Source organism: Nycticebus coucang, chromosome 7 (assembly GCF_027406575.1).
Source record: "Nycticebus coucang isolate mNycCou1 chromosome 7, mNycCou1.pri, whole genome shotgun sequence".
NCBI classification, from domain to species: Eukaryota; Metazoa; Chordata; class Mammalia; order Primates; family Lorisidae; genus Nycticebus; species Nycticebus coucang.
Window position 1 is genome coordinate 59107185 of NC_069786.1, and position 16943 is coordinate 59124127.

Here is a 16943-nt window from a genome sequence, read left to right on the forward strand (position 1 = left end):
TAACTGTTGAAAATGTCAAACTTATGGCCTGCTCCTAACAGCTCTTCCCTCCAGAGGAGTAACTCCTTATTGGCTATTCTACCATCCCGTCACCATTCTAAGACTTCCCCTAACCCAACTTATATAAGAGTGCGCTTTTTTTTTTTGGTTCCCTCTCTTTTCTCTCTTCCTTGGTGCTGCTCTGCAGCATCCCTCCCTCACCAATAAAGACTTTTCGTACAAGCCTTGGTGGTCTGTGAGATCTCTGCCCGTCCAGTGCCACCCTTTCAGGGCATCCTGAGATCTTTACACAGTCTTCTCCTGGTGTAACTATTTTAAAGCATATGGAAACTATGTCCCTTTCCTTCGTCTGTCTTGTTGGTCTCCACCCATACAAATCCTGATAAGTGAGATTCTCTTGAATGTGTCAGAGTTTCTGATCAATTCTCACGAAGTATAACCCCCTACTAAATAAGACATAAATACCTGTTCTACATAAGTTCCTCCTGGTAGACAAATATCAGACACATTCATGACATCTTTAGCCAAGTAGTCCAAACATTCTCATCTCATCGAAAAGGTACTATATCTTGTCCCTTTTCCCAAATTCCCAGAGTCAAAAAATTTATGAAGTGGAGAATTTTTTTTATCTACATGTTTTTATCTGTCATCTTTTTATCTACATCTTTGTGTCACCAACTGGTTTTGTCAACCAAATGTGGAATACTGGTATATCAGTTCTGTCACTTTTTTTGGCAAGTAGGGTATGACTCAGGGCTGATGAGTCCAGGTCTTAGGTTCAGCCAGTTTTAACTCTGGTGGGAGAGGCAAAAAGTAAGATCTGATATGAACAAGTTAAGGGTATTTGTGTTCTTTTTGTTGAGAGTCAGGGGTTCCAGTTCCCCTAATCCAGTTGTCCTGGTTCAACTACTCAGCTGAGCTAGGAAGGTCAACTAAAGTTGTCAAAAGCAAAAGTGAGCGGAAGCTGCAAGTAAAACTGGAACAGCACAGGCAGTATGGATAGAAAGCAAAAGTAAACTACGCAAGTTTCATAGTAACAAACAGATTTTATTTAGGAAGAACAAAGAGAAAGCTTAGAGTACCTCCAAAGAGCGTTGGAAGCTGTTCCCTTGCATAAAGGAGAAAAGGTGAGAGAGAGGGAGACACAAAGGTCTGCAGGGGTTTACGTACTTTCTTCATTTGAAGTTGGCTGCAAGTCTTTCATTGGCCTCTCCACGGCTCCAGCTGTATTGTCCTTTTCTATTGGTCGTTGGTTACCTAGGTTACCTCCCAACCACATTCTTTTGGGCGCTCCAGACTTCCTGGTTCTGCAGGCCAGGTTTCCCTCCCCATCCCTTCTGTCTGCTTTCTTAGTGTCCCTTCACTTTTCACCTGTCCTTCAGTAGCCTATTCTTTAGGGTTAATATCTGTCTTTAATAGGGAAAGACATAAGGTAGGATGCTGTCCCATGTTCATATAAATTGTTCTTCATGCTTCAGTCAGTCTATCCCTTCTTTATAGTGGAGTAGGACTTTTAGGCAAGGTTAGAAAGGCTTCAGAAATAGCCAATTTCCCCAACTATAAGAGTTGAAAGGAGAATTTGGTCTTGTTTGGGGCTTTCCTCCCCTCTTGGGGAGTGGTAGTTTAAATGGAACATTGATCAGATTTATTTAGGAGCCTCAGGTGAAAGGGGACCTGCGTCAGTCCCATTTCTCACGGAGACACATATCCTTTAGTTAAAGGGTATTCTATTGTTTTTTCATAATTTCCTTGCTAGATTATAATACATTTTAGCATACTTGCCAACATTTGTTTTTCTTTCTTATGTGAATATTCAATTTCCCAACACAATTTATTTTGAAAAGCCTACTTCTCCCCCTGTAGGAAGGAGCCAAGGTCTGTGGCTCCCTGAAGGTTTGCTGAAAATTACTGATATCAGTCAGCTTGTTCAACAGGAGAAATGGCATGCAAATTTATTTAACATGTATATATAGGAGACCTCAGAATGAAAACTCACCACCACCACCACCCCCTGAATTGGGTACCAAAGTTTATGCCATTTTAGGTTAAAGAAAATGTAGGTTAAGGCAAGGCCCAAAGAGAAGAGACTAGCCTAATAATTGTGATCTTGTTATGTAGATAAAATCTCACAGGTAGCAACTCTCAGAGAGAATAGATGGTAAATGTTTCTTTCAGATCTTTTAGGTGTCAGACTCAGTTAATCTTTACAAGGAAAAACCTGCCTCTATAGATGCAAATTTTCTCCCATAAAAGGCAGATGAGCAGGAGTTTTGTTTGCTGGCCCTCTGGAAGCAATCTCAAAATATGTCAATATATTTGGGGGTAAAATGTTTTTTATTTCCTTCATTCCACTACTTTGCAAAGTTATTTTTTCCAATCATTAACGTATTTCTCTGCTCCATTTTGTTCTATTGATCATTTAACAATCCTTGCAAAAATTTCAGAATTATTTTTGTTGGGTTTCACATTAGATTTGTTGGATTTCACCTGTTAAGTTTCTCAGACAGTTGTCTGTCTCCTAAAATGTTTGGGTGCTCAGTTCTTGAAGGACCCTGGGTCAAAAAATGACTAGACACCCCAAAGTAAGGCAAGTATGAAACAAAGTTTATTGAGGAAGAGAAAGATAGGTTTACAACATAACAGCAAGACATAGGCTTACAGACCAAGATACATTCAACATAGATAGTGAACAGGCCTCCACTGCCAGAACAAGTAGGCAAAAAGGCAAAAAGGCAAGGATTATGGTCAGTGGTTCTCTTTTATACTGCCTGGCTCAAGCCTACCTCTTGGTTCAGAGGTCACCTTGGAATCAGAGTGTCTTACTGTGCAGGTGGACCTCCCATAAGCTTTTCTGAGAACTCATGGCAGGTGGACCACATGATAATTCGTTTTAAGTCTTCTCTAGGTCACCTTCAAGATTCTATTATACCTGTTGTTAGGCTAGGGTGTCATCTATATCCTTTTGCAATTAGGATGGTAAGTGTTCTGATTGGTAGACTGGTAGGGTGATCCTTCCTCCCCAGATGTGAGCAGTTTCACAGGTAGCAGCTCCCAGATTAATTGCAAATTAATGTGTTTTTGTTCTTGACTTCTGTTTTTTTTAAACTTCTTAAATTGCTAAGATTCTAGAACAACAATTCTGTTAGCATGTGTCCTTCTCTTATTCTTGATGTTTAGGGACAACCTTTCAATAAATCATCATTATTTATAATATTAATTGATATTAATTAAGCATTATAATGAATTCTAATTTATATAATTATATAACATAATTTAATTATGTTAATTATGATATTTTTAAAAGCTGTAACTTCCTTAATCTGACCCTTTCGCATTCTTTGCCTGCTAAAAACTTTTATTATACATGGGTGTCAAATATTATTAAATGTACATTCCTTGTCTGTATTTCTTGCCTGCTAAAATATTTTATTATAAATGGGTATCAAATATTAATAAATGTACTCTGCATCTGTAGAGATGGTCATATAATTTTCCCCTGTTTTACTGATAATGTTGATTTTCATTCATTTTATCCCCAAACACTATTTTAGTTGCCTTTATACAAGTTTTGACATGTCATAATTTTAATTTAACTTCAAAATATTGTCTAATTCTAATTTCATTTCAAAATACATTGACTGAATATTTGATATGAAATTATTTTGAGCGTTATGTGAGATACAGATATTATTACATTGTACAAAATTTCTTACATTTTAGTGACACATTCTGAAATAAGTACAGACGAAATGAGGTGATGCTAAGAATTTGCTTTTAAATAACATGAGAGAAGTGAAAAATAAAATTTTAGTTAAACCCTAACCTTAACTACACCTTTCTTATATAGACATACTAAACCTGTCATTGATTATTAGTTCATAGTACTAATAAAGTAAAGAAGACTAAGACTGGCCATTAAAATGGGCCAGTTTGTGTGCATATGTGTATGGCATATATTCTCAGACATGTACTCACATGTATACACAAAATAAGAAATAGAATGAGTATGGGTTTATAACACCTTAACTCCATTTAGGGTTATATGTTAAGTTTTCAAGGGTTTATTTTCTTCATTTATAAAAAGGTTATAAACCTTTATTGAATTATTCAAATTAAAAGAGACACTGTGCCTGAAGTTTTGACAGTATTTTTGGCACATAATACATACCCAATAAAATTGGTATTTAATTTACCACCAAGTAGATTATAAGGTTGGCTTCAGGTAAAAACATCAGGGAAAAGGGGTTCTCTTTTGTTGATTATGAAGAAATCCCAGTAACCTGTAACTCTCTTCAGAATGTATATAATAAAGTTTGAATACAAACCTGTTAGATGTGAGATATTTGCTAGTATAGATTTGCCATACTAAAGAGTCTCTTTTCAGAAAACATTTAGGTTTAGTTAAATACATATTTAACTATATTGAAAAATCACAGGAAATCCCTTAATCCCTTTAATTTTATAAAAATAGGGAATTGAACTAAAAAGTGTACTCCACCCTTTCTACTTAATGACAAAGGAGTGAGGTTGGGGAGGGGATAAGCCCTTGGGAGGTGCACTCCATTTTCTGTTGCTGTCCCCAATTGCCAACGAAACAGCAAAAGTGGTTGTGTGAGTGCATAGATTTTAAAGAATTCAAATATCCTACTGAAGCTTATAAAAACATGTTTGGAGATGAAGAGCTCAAGAAATTTCTCTCCCAAATATGACTCTTTGGTATAGAGTATTTTGAATTAAAAGCCCTCAGAGATCAACAGGCCTAGGAAGGTGCTTTGCCTCCATCTGCATAAAACCAGACAAACCCATAAAAGAGCAATTAACTTTCCTTTTCTTCCCTATTATCTCAATATATTATAGGAAAGAAGATTAGGAATGCAACTAGACCTGACCTAAATCATTATTAAATATAATATCTGTCTCTCAGGTTAATTTAATTCTCAAAGAGAATCATTGACAAGTCAACCTATTTCCCTCCATCCATTCATCCTCCCTAGTAACTATATATTGCCCCTAATCAGAAATTCCCATATTCCTCATCTCTCTCCTCCAGAATAAGAGTATATAAATTTCCGGATCCCATTGGGATGTTAGGTAATCACTCTGTGATTCTCCATGTGTACATAGTGAATAAATCTCTTACTTTTATGTATGTGCTTGATTGTGAGTTGATATTTTCTGTGAATCTTTTGCAGTGACAGGGAAGTTTCCCCTTTCCCCCCCATAGATGCATATTCATATTTAACATAAGTGATCCTTTTATTTATGTGCTTGGGATTTCATTGATTCTCTTCTTTTTACCTAAAGCTTGAATTTTATTTCACTCAGGGACCAAACTGGCCTTGGGAATATGGTACAGTGTTTGAAAATAACCATGTTTTAGAGATGACAATTTAGAGGTCATTTAGTCCACACAGTTACAATTACAAGTGAGGAAACCCAAGTTGCACATTGAGTAACAACTCATCATCAAATTATTAAAAAGGGGAAGTCATCACTACTATAAAATTATAGCTGGAAAATTTAAGAGTTGGATTTGACTTTTTTTTTTTTTTCTGAGACAGAGTCTCAATATGTCACCCTCAGTAGGGTACGGTGGCATCACAGCTCACAGCAACCTCAAACTCTTGGTTTTAAGCAATTCTCTTGCCTCAGCCTCCCAAACAGCTGGGACTACAGGTGCCCGCCACAATGCCTGGCTATTTTTGTTGTTGTAGTTGTAGTTGTCATTGTTATTTAGCAGGCCTAGGCCAGTTTTGAACCCGCCAGCTCTGGTGTATGTGGCCAGTGCCCTAACCACTATGGTGCCAAGTCTGGATTTGGCCTTTGAAATTGCCTGGTTTTCCCCTCTCATTTTGTGGCTAAAATAACTACAATCCAGAGAAGATAAAGCAGCCCTGGGATCTGAAATCACACTACTCACCAGCAGGCCACAGCTCTTCTTGCTGTGCTATGTGGCACTATTGTTTCAGATTTATCTGTGACACAATGCTTTTAGTTGGGAAATATAATTACTGTGACATAGCACACAACATAACTGTAATTATAACCACTGATAACCACAATTGTTTTATTATTGTTATTGTTTTAGAGAATGAAATAGTATTTTACTCAAATATTTCAACTAAAGAGCTGTTTCGACCCTAATATTTGCTGGCGAAGTGTATTTTCCTTTTTGGGCAACCTCTTTGTATTTCTGTTTTCACCTCACTCTTCCTTCAAAAACAAAAATTCCATTATATTGTTACCATGGAAATTGCTCTCTTTCCCATCAAATTTCTCAGTCATTTGAAGCTATTTTTTCATGAGCTATATTCTGGGCATCTTTAATTCTTAAGGGAGGTCCTACCAAACTTAAGTGTTTACATTGAATTCCTATTTTTCTGTTTCCATCTAATTAATGTATTTTGCTCACACTAAAAGCATACCACACCCACAGAATCCTGATTTTAACTGAATTTCATTCATTACACACCTTCTCCTATAGATGTCCCTATACACCATGTATTAAAACAAGCACTTAGAAATGCCTTTTGCTCAACAAATACATTTTCTGACAAAACTATATTTCATTAAGCCTCATCAGATTATGACTATGTTTCTCTGTGGTTTCACATATCACAAAGTCTAGGTTGACACTCTAGAAAATTTGCAATCACATTAACAAAACAAATGACCTGCGCTGAGATCCTCACTGTCTAAGTAACATATGCAATGTCCTTTATCTTGATGCTGTGCCAGAAGGCCAAATTAGAAAATGGAGAAAATATAGTAAGTGGAATGCGACTCTTTTACAAGAACTGATTGGATTATTTCACATTAGCCAGGAATGGAAGCAGTGGTCTCATGATTTTGTGGCATACAGTGATTGTCCTATGGATTTCAGTAACACATTCAAGAAAATGACTTCTGTGTAAAGTTGATGAGAGGTACATTCAAGATCTCATTTAGACATTTTATTGTATGAGTGAGAACTGAGTCTTACAGGTGATAAATGGCAATATAGGCAGAACTAAGGTTTCCATATCGCAAGTGTTTTAATATATATTAATTTCTAATATATACATATATTAGAAATGTAGAACTAAGCTGATTAGCTTAATTAGGAAACCTAAAGCAGCCAGGGAATACATATTCAGAACAAGCCATGTACAGCCATTATATTGACAACCCAAGCATAATAATATCTACCATTTACTGAGTACCTTATGTGACAATTATACATGATTTGTCTTGCATAAACTCACAAGTATATTACAAGTTGTCTATTTTTCTTTCTTTCTTTCTTTTTTTTTTTTGTGTGTGTTTTTTTGAGACAGAGTCTCACTTTGTTGCCCTGGATAGAGTGCTGTGGCATCATAGCTCACAGCAACCTCAAACTCAAACTCCTAGGTGTGAGAAATCCTCTTGCTCCCCCCCTCGCCCCTCTCCCCAGTAGCTGGCACTGACAATAGATGCTGGCCACAAAGCAGGGCTAGTTTTTTCAATTTTAAAGGCACTCACCACCATACTCAGGTGGTTTTCAATTTTGAAGAGACGAGTCTCTCTCTTGGTCAGGCTGGTCTGGAACTCCTGAGGTCAGGCAATCCACCCTCCTCAGCCTCCCAGAGTGTGAGCCACCATGCCTGGCCTCTTATCTAGGTTCTTTAATGCTTCACAGATAACACTAGACCTGGGAGAGGTACCAGGCACAAAGGGAAAATTATACATACATACATATATACATATATATATACAAACACACACACAGAAACATATATGCACACAAGTCTGTCAATTATGTCTCTCTGTATTTTATCTACATACAATTTTATATAAAATATAATGAGTAAACTCCATAATAATTCTAGAATTTTGACGTTGATTGTAGAAAGGAAGTCAAAAATTTATTAACAAGCATTTTAACCTGTAATTTCTCTATTGGCTTTAGAAATGAAACATTCTTGAAAAAAACAAAGAAAAGAAAAGAAAAGTAAGATTTATCCCTAAATAACAAACTTGTAAAAGTGTTTATTCTTCAGTGAAGGATCATAATGAAGATGGGGGAAGGTAACACCAATCTTAAAGTCCTATGTTTATTCTTCTCTAAAGAAAAGGGTGATTCTGGAGACTGAACAAAAGCTAAAGTTGATCAACAGGGTGAAAGTTAACAACAACAAATGAGTTGCAAAATGCCAGTTTTAAATGAGCCATCTCAGTTACGTAGAGTAAGTTTAGTATACCAAAAATCACTAAAAGACATAATGGTTAACACCATTTCAAGCTACTTTTTGAAAAATAGTGCCTTTTCATACCACTGTGTTACCCTGAGCAAATTAGCAAATGTGTGTGGGCCTTAGTTGCCTTATCTGTAAAGTGAGAGTAAGAAACAATCTTATCATTATCCTTCCTTTCAGCCTTCACAAATAAGAACGTTAAACAGTGTTAGTGCTATAGTTTAATGTTAAAAATACCCCCACTACTTGTTTGTTTATTTAAGTAATCACCTTTCTTTAGTTTAACTCCCTAAAGCAATTGCTCCCTACTCCCTTTGAAGTATTGTTTTGAAAGATTTGCAAATATTGTGAGGGGAGGCTATTGTTAGGGCTACTTCATCAGGAACTACCACAGCACTGAAACAAAGGGAGGATTAAAGACAATTCAAAAGCTCAGGGAAAGTTCTATTCCATTGAGATGCTAATATAGCCTCAGAACACACCAAAGGAAAACCATTCAACTGCTTTGCTTAATTCTGGGTCTGCTGATTGTAGAGCCCTGAGTAGGTCCATCAATTTTTTTTTCCTCCTCTCTAAAATGCTAATTGCATATATCTCATAAAATTGACCTGATGAGAGGAGGACTTAGAATAGTGTTGTGTGATCACCCCATCATTATCTTAAATAAATATCAATATTATTGCTAGTTTGTTCATCCTTTACTTGCTCATCTGCATGAGGTGCTATTTTTTAAAGTCATCTTTGATATCTAATTACGGTGATCTCATTTTGTCCTAGTCTGTTTTGATTTTTGTTTTGTTTTGAGTCATAATCTCTAGCAGATGAGATTTTCAAAAATTTCAAGACCCATGGAAATACATTCAAGGAAAGGATGCTATAGTTGATTAATGTAATTCTGAAGCTTATATAGCTTTTAAAAAATTTTTATTTTGTGCCACCAATATGTATTAATTTTAATCTAGGTCAGTTTGCCAAACTCCACAGTTAAAGAACTATGCTGAATTAATCCAAATATTGTCTAGAAACACAAGTCCCTCTCAAGGGGGCATAGTGAAATTCTCTGCTGCCTTTATATCACTGTAAAGTGATACTTACTGTATATCTCTAGTTTTTCTTCTCCCTCTTCCCTTTCTCTTCTCCTTCCTGTTCTCTATCAAAGGCTATCGCCACATCTGAGTCAAAGGCTATGCCATAATCTGAGCCACTTCCTCCAAGGACAAATTAGGTGGCTGCTTCTGTTTAATTTCTGAAGTAACAAAACAAAACAAAACCGAACCAAACAAACAAACAAAAACAACCTTTGTCCCCACCTAAGTAAATTTCTGTTCCTTCTCCTAATGAAATTCCAGGATTAGAAATCCATTTCTCTGAGTAAATCAATAACGTCTCTAGGCAATCTCTTTCAAAATGAAGATACTCAAGGGAGTGTTCATCATTAAGCTCTTAACACCTCTGTTTGAAGGATTTTCATCCGCTTTTTCCCACTATGAAAGGACAGCTTGACCCCAAGCCAGCTTGCCTTATGTGGGACTATGCAGACACCCAGGATAAGGGGGAAAAGGAGTGGGGGCGAGGGAGAGAGAGCGAGAATTGGCTTCAGAGAGGCAGGGAGTGACAGATTTGAGTACATTTTAGACACTCCAGAGTGGCCCTTTTAGGTACAGAAGAGCACATCTTTTCTATTTAAAGTTGCCCCTGAGATGCAAAGTATAGAACAGGATAAGAGTTAGGGCGTACAGATTGTCCCCACCAGATGCCCTAACATAAGTCCTGGCAGCATGAGTTGGTGGTGAGTGAGGTATTGGGGACAGTTGGGGACAGTTATGAAGACAGAAACAGTGGCTGAGTGCTGAACTATCTATATTAGAACCATATTGAGGGAGATGGCTGGTCAGAAAACAGGGGCATCCAGTTTCCTAAAACCAAATCCCACCTCCAATGCAGGTAGGAGACACAAAGAGAGGAACGTTTTAGCAACTATGTGTGGACATCATTTTTAGAAACCGACAGCAGAGCAGGTGCTACACAAACTACAGTAGCTACTCAGAATGCTGACTCCTCACACCGGGAGGGGACGCGTAAAGAAATAGCGATATTTCTATCTCAAAGTCTGTATCCCTTTCCTTCGTGCTACAAAATTTACTTTGTTCTCAAGTTTTCACAGAAACAAGGTGGAAATTCTGACTTTATAGTTTCTAGGAGACAACTGTTTATTGTCCACTTGCTTCTGCTCCAAGATTCCCAAGCTGTTTACAGGGGCACAAGCACAGATAACGAGGCACTCTGCCTTTCCCTTTGATCTTCATCAACCATGCAAATCAGCATTCTCTCAGTTTCCCAGGACCTGAAGCCCAGCTAAGATAACTAGAGGCTTGAAGGACAGTGCATCTGCCCTCTTTTCCATTGTGTTCTTGGTTGTTTTTCCTGAGAACTTTCAAAGAAGACTGTATTAGCTGCTGACAGATTCCTATATTTTCTAAGCTGAAGCAGCTCGGAGAAATAAAGTTGGGCAAAATTAGAAAGCACCAATGTAAATTGACTTCAGTTTGGTGATAATTCTCTCAAATCTATAGATTATGAATTATTTTTCACATTTGTCCTAAGTTTAAACATCTTCAGCCCTTCTTTAGGGCATTGCAATTTAAAACATATCAAAATTTGACCTCCAAGAGTAACTATTTACAACATTTATGCACAAATTCTGCAGAATTTTCGCAGAAGATTTGCAGGGGGTTACCAGATCTGTAGTCCATTTCTGATTATTCTTAAGAGTCTTTTCCCCCAAAACCTCATTGATTAAGATTTCAGAAATCGCCTGTGAGCCCAGGGTTTATTCTTTTTTGTATAGGTGAATACTTCCTCTTCTGAGCATAATCTCAGTCTAATTACCTTGAGGGAGTAATGTCCAAGAGGCCCTGCCTCTGGGCAAATGAAACACCATGGAGGTTACAGTACAATGAACCTGTCTTGTCAAAGCATAACAGAACTGGAGTGGTATTATTTGATGATATCTTGATTATTTGATGATATCTCGTATACAATTGTATTTTAATACTGTGCCCAATCTCTACCCACTTCTAATTTTGTTACAGATGTCTCTAATTCATGCTATTGTCAATATATTTTTAAAATGCTGTCTGAGAATGAATAATGCAATATTCCCAAGCCATGTTTAAGCAAATAGTCTTTAATTCTGACCCTGAGATAGTTAAAATATTCAAAGTTAAAGTGATTCTCATTTTTCTTCTACATTGGGAAAAATTTGAGCAAGGGAATTATTAACCAGAGATTTTTTTAGGTCATCTTATTTTTTTTGGAACTCTTTTTAGAGATGATAAGGGGCAATAAATAAAATAAAATTTCCCCTAATCACTAAGTCTAAACCATGACTTAAAAATAACAAAAAAAATTTTCTACTTTTGTCTATGGAAAACACTCATTCAGACAGAAAGAAAATGGGTAGTTTTTTTATATCACCAGTCTGCCAATGTGTTTCTTAACTCTCTGAAGTTGGTAGAACCAGATAAGCACAATATTCTTTTCTCCAGTTTATAGCTGGAAGTAAAACTGAGGTTCGAGATGACATGACCTGCTCAAGGACATACTGCCTGTAATTGTTGTAGGTGGACTTCAGTGCTGGTGTACATCTCCGAAGTTTCTGGTGAGTAGGTAAATGCTGTTTCATTTATAGAATGTGAATATTCTTCAGAAGAAAGATGCCTCATGTTCAGTTGTTCCCTATGGGTAAACTGCTATCTTACAATGCTTATAATACTGTCATGCTTTTATCCTCTGGTTGGGAGGCCAAAAAGTATTATTTTATCCCTTATAAAATGAGAGAGAGTACCCAGGAACTGTAGTATTCCTGAGTCATGACACAGGGCCTGCCATGACCTTTCAGTGAACTTGAGCCTATGCAGCAGGTTGGGGAGCCCCAGAGTAGTCAGGTGACCACATTGCCATCTGCAGTTCTGGACTGGTCATCTGGCCAGTCCTGACCTTTCAGAACATGATCCAGTGAAATCCAAACCCTGAGAGCGGCTGGCAGGCAAAATCTGCTCCTCAATGTCAGTTTCACTGCTGAGTTGCTTAATTGTCCACTACAACTTGTACAGGGCCCATTAGGCTCAGGTCATGAACCTCCCATTTAGCCTTAAAGGATAATCAAATTCCATCTGATTGGAAATACTTTTGTCTCAGTTGTATTTCCTTCATAATTATAAATACCTAACACTTTAGTGACATAAGCTTTAATAAAATAGTATCTCTTTATAAGACTGACTTTAAGAGACTTATACCTACTGTGAAAGTTGTACCATCAAGAGAATATAATTTTATTAAAAATCATCCCCAAACCACGTAATAATGATACATGTTACAATGGTGTTTCAGTATATTGCTATAATGGATTGTAATGCTTTATTCTCTGGCGACTTTTTAGATCTTCTTCCAACTCATGTACCTTGAAAGTTTACCAGGACTTTACTCAATGACTGATCATTCATTCATTCATTCATTCACCAAAAACTTACTGAGCATCTGCCAGGTGTTACACTGTGCTGTGCAGTAGGGTAACAAAGATGAGTAAGACCCTGTTCACAATGAACTTGTAACCTAGCTGGAATAAAGAGACATAAAGGTATAGTTATGAGACAATCTGGGAAAGAAAAGTCTGTTTATGAATATTGGATTACAGAGTTGGTGCTGAAGATGTAAGGGCTTCATGCCTTTAGAAGTAAAAAGCAGTGAGCACGGTGGCTCACACCTGTAATCCTAGCACTCTGCGAGGCTGAGGTGGGTGGATTGCCTGAGTTCAGGAGTTCAAGACCAGCCTGAGCTAGAGCAAGACCCCCCCACCCCATGTCTACTGAAAATAGAAAATCTAGCCAGATGTTATGGCAGGCACCTATAGTCCCAGCTACTTTGGAGGCTGAGGCAAGAGATTCACTTGAGCCCAGGAGTCTGAGGTTGCTGTGAACTGTGATGCCATGACACTCAACCTCAGGTTGACTGACTGAAATTCTGAATTAAAAAAAAAAAAAAAGAAGAAGAAGAAGAAGTAAAAAGCTAAGGAGGGCTTAGAACATGTTGAATTTCAGCTATCAATAAGTAAGTGACTAGAAGGCAAATGGGTCTCAGCAGTAAAGTAAGCTAGTGCTACATGGGTTGGAATGAGCTTTGTATAAGCAGTAATTAAGACCATGGATGTCTGTGACAGAAAGAAAAGAAGTTCAAGAAAACCACGGCGGAAAAACTTCATTTAAAGCTTTTAGAAGAAATTAAAAAGAGAAAGAATGAAAGAAGAGCCCCAACAGCACCTCAACATTGCCACTAAGGGAGGCAAGAGTTTGAAACGTAGTAAAATGTTGTGACAACAGCATAGTACTGAATACCTAACAGTATTAACATTAACCAGAAGCCATACAAATTGAGAATTAGTTGGTCTTGATTTAAAGTTGGATAGCTTGTATTTGCAGTTCGATTTAGTACTAATTAGTTTTTGGTACAGAAGCAGTATCTTATTCAGTCCATATCTCAGCTGCCCCAAATCTAAAACAAAGATAGGATATGAAAGTCATCTCCCTTTTCATGAGCTATCTACCTATGAGATAAAAGGAATTTCTTAAAAAAGCTAATGTGTAAATTTAATATGTATCATTGTTCTAAGTGGTTCACATCTATTTATAAAATTAAGACTATTAGAAGTGAAAACCTTTATCTAAATAGCCAGCAATTATTTAATTATAAGACAGTCCATAATTTATATATATGTACATAATGTGTTCTTTTAAAATGTGTACACATAACTCTAAGGTAATTCTCAAAAGAGGTGATTAGTCTATTGTGTCACAGGATATTATATTATTAATAATACACCGATGAATGAAAATTGTCCAGTTAATGTGGTCAGTAGAGACACAAACTTAGAGTCAAGATTCATTGGCTCTATTTTGAGCTTCTGCTACTGACTCTGAGCTTTCAGAAGTCACATATTCTTCAAAATAATACTGATCCCTCACAAGGGTACAGGATTTTAAAATCAGATCATTTAAAGTTTCAAAGATCTTCAGAAGCAGCAGAATTTTTTTTTTTTTAAATTAGCAAAGAATCTTACAAGTTTTCTAAAGTGTTTGTCAGGTCTGTTCTATTACGCACCCATAGAAGATCTTTGAAAATATTTTACAGTTAGGGAGAGGAATTTTGAAAATAAACTTACTAAATAAGCCATGAATTAAAACATCATGACATGATCTCATTTGCAGAAAAACTAGGATCTAAAGTAGGCGTTTAAAGAAGAGTTCTAGTAGAAAGTAATAAAATATGTAACAAGTATGTGTTAACATATATGCACACATTAAATGAAAACTTTTGTAAAATATCAAACTGAAGTTATTTTAATGTTAAGACAAATTGAAATATCAGGTAATGTCTGTTTTCAAAGTAAATCAAGACAGAGTATATAGTACTTGAATGACAGACAAATTCCCTATGAAGGCTGCCAATTAGAGTCTTGTATGGGCGGGCTAAGGCTCCAGGAGTTTTCATTTTACTTCTGTTTCTCTGTTGGAGTTCCTTTCAAGCTGTCAGAGGTTGGGAAGAACCTGGGCTTTTTTTTTTTTTTTTTTTTTTTAAATACCTTTCATTTTCCTACATGAAGTCAAGTTTTGAAAATTTAAACATAGTAAAACTCCATGGGATATGACATGATTCAGTTAACGATTTGACTGTGTAATGATCCACAACCAACAAGAGATTAAGATAGAAAAGATGGTATTACTAATAAAAAAAATTCCAGTGTAAGGTATGGACGGCCAAAGGATGCCATCTCTCTCTTAAGATTAGCTGCATTGGTATTTCTTAAAATTCCTTCAAAGGAAATGAAGAATAATAATGCTGTGATTTATATTAGGGGTTGTTACCAAGAACACCAATACATACCAAAGTTAAAAATTTCTCTCTCTCTACATAAAGACACATAAATATGGAATTATAGGTGATATAGGATTTTTATTAATATATGTTGTGTATACATATATATATGTATGTATGTATATTGGTGTTTGTTTAGGATTTCTTTTTTTTTTTTTTTTTGTAGAGACAGAGTCTCACTGTACCGCCCTCGGGTAGAGTGCCATGGTGTCACTCGGCTCACAGCAACCTCTAACTCTTGGGCTTATGCGATTCTCTTGCCTCAGCCTCCCGAGCAGCTGGGACTACAGGCGCCTGCCACAACGCCCGGCTATTTTTTTGTTGCAGTTTGGCTGGGGCTGGGTTTGAACCTGCCACTCTCGGCATATGGGGCTGGCGCCCTACTCACTGAGCCACAGGCACCGCCCTGTTTAGGATTTCTTAAGCAATCAATACCTCTCCTAAATTTTATATTGTTCATTCCTTTTTGTTATTTTTATTTATATTTTATAGATAAACAAGTAGAGATTTTAGGTTTTACAGTTTGATGATAATCCTGTGAGAAGGAAGTGGATCCTCATGTCTCCAATCGGCAGCATGCAGACGGGCCTGCCTGCTCTCATCACTTTTTCTTGTAGGGCCTCTCCTGTTCTCTCTTACTTACCTTATGCCCTACATTTCCATCCTCAACCCTATTTCCCCCTGAATCAATAAGAATTTACATAAGTATCATTAGTATATCAGAACCTACTGAGGGAGTTTGGTAAGAAAAGACAAGGACTATTGTCCAAGAACACATACTTACTTACAAGACTGTCATTACAAGGTTAGCACTATTGATATCAGTAAGAAATTGAAATAACTTACATTCTCCTGTAGGGGTTGGGTTAAACAATGGTACAACCATGAAGTGGAATACCACTCAGTTTTTATAGGGAAGTCTTTTAATACGAGAAGTGTGAAGACTAGTATATATAGTATGCTACCTATAATATTATATATAAAGTACTATATATAGGACTCATATATATATAGTACATTAAAGGGGCTGAAAATACCAAATCACATTAAAATTTTCTTACATTTGCCTAAATAAACTAGAAGAATGAGAAATATAAAGTCATCACTTATGAGAGTAGATGGGGATGGGACAATAGTGAGACCTCTTGTTATATATTTTTATTTTTGAGCCACATGAATGTGTTGCCTTTTAATAAAAATGCAGAGTAGCACTCAACAAATATTTTTTGAATGAATAAATGACTGAATAACTCAGAAGACCCAAAGCTTGTTAGTTAAGCTGACAAATTAAAATAGCATATATAATTTCCCTAGCTATTGCCACTCTTCTATGATTTTTTGCTTCTTTAAAACTCAATGGACCAAGTTCTCATTAAAACACACAATTTATTCAAAATCTCATCTTGTTCTGAAGTGTTTTTTATATGAATGCTTTATTTGTATTCACTAAATAGATTTTAAGCAATCCTGAAGTGGAGATGATCGCATGTGTTTATTTTTATTCTTTCTTCAATATCTCATATAAGGCCATGATCATAGCTAATGTTCAATAAATCATCAACTTCCATAAATTCTGCTAATGTGTCATATAAGTGATGCTTATTATGGGACATAAAATTTAGATATCTTTTATCTTCATTTAAATTAATTGAGTCATATCATTTTACAATGATATGAGTCCTGGTGATATGTCATATATTCAGAAATAGTGGCTTTGGCTGTGTTCCAGGTTATGATAAATCTCTAGGTTCCTTGAAATGACCAATTTGAGTACATAGAGATGATTAATAGTGCTTTGCT